At 43.1% G+C, this 810-nt stretch overlaps 1 long non-coding RNA gene across 1 annotated transcript in view; it reads right to left on the reverse strand.

Moving 5' to 3' along the window:
- Positions 1-618: 618 nt before the first annotated feature.
- Positions 619-810, reverse strand: part of LOC116692487 (uncharacterized) — a 9,385-nt gene continuing 9,193 nt past the window's right edge. The window contains exon 3 of the long non-coding RNA XR_004332709.1: positions 619-750. This is a non-coding gene — a long non-coding RNA (uncharacterized LOC116692487). The remainder of the gene's footprint in view (positions 751-810) is intronic.

Raw genomic sequence — 810 nt, forward strand, 5'->3', positions numbered from 1 at the left:
GCCCTTAACAAGATGTGTGTAGCTGCTCTCGTCGCACTGCAAAGTGCCAGGCTGAACATGATTTAGTCTCATAGAAGCATTAAAGAAGGGAAGGACAGGTGTCACCTCCTTTATAAGGATGTAACTTCGCTCTGTAGGCCTCCCTCACATGTGATAAAATAAACTGATTAGTTAGTAAAATATGTGCTTGAAATACATACATCTAATTAAGGATTGTTACCTACTCTGTAGTCAGAAGGTGTATTAATGCATGAATGAATGACAAATGGACCAGACACAAAATTGTGTTTTCTCTCCTTTCTTCAGGCCATAACAAAACACAAAAGTTACAAATTTAGATCTGTGACATTCATTTTATTCTTTGACAGCTACCTCTAGACACCCTGGTAAGAAGATGTATTAATCCAACCATAGTTTCATCAGTTAGGTCAACAACAGGGGCATTAGGGATGAAAAGTGGTGTACTTCTCTGAAGAACAAAGACATGCACCATCACCAATAACATCTAAGTGAATCCTGGCAAAGGATGCTCTTACTGCCATCCAACTCAATTCACAAAAGGCAATGGGCCTCATGTATGAAACGTGTTTACGATCTAAAACGCCAATTCCTAGCCGGGCCACTGACCGAGATATTTCGGCTTGTTTTCCCAGCCCCTCTGCTGTCTGGAGACAGGGTCGGGGTGGTGGTCCAGCACGGCAGGGGGGCGGAGGACGCGTGCTCTCCCTTACAGCTGTTGCCTGGCTCTGACTCGCGAATAAATCACAAGTAAAATATAAAAAATAACACTGCATAAACTCTGCTACCGTG

Source organism: Etheostoma spectabile, chromosome 1 (genome assembly GCF_008692095.1).
Source record: "Etheostoma spectabile isolate EspeVRDwgs_2016 chromosome 1, UIUC_Espe_1.0, whole genome shotgun sequence".
In the NCBI taxonomy this organism is placed as follows: Eukaryota; Metazoa; Chordata; class Actinopteri; order Perciformes; family Percidae; genus Etheostoma; species Etheostoma spectabile.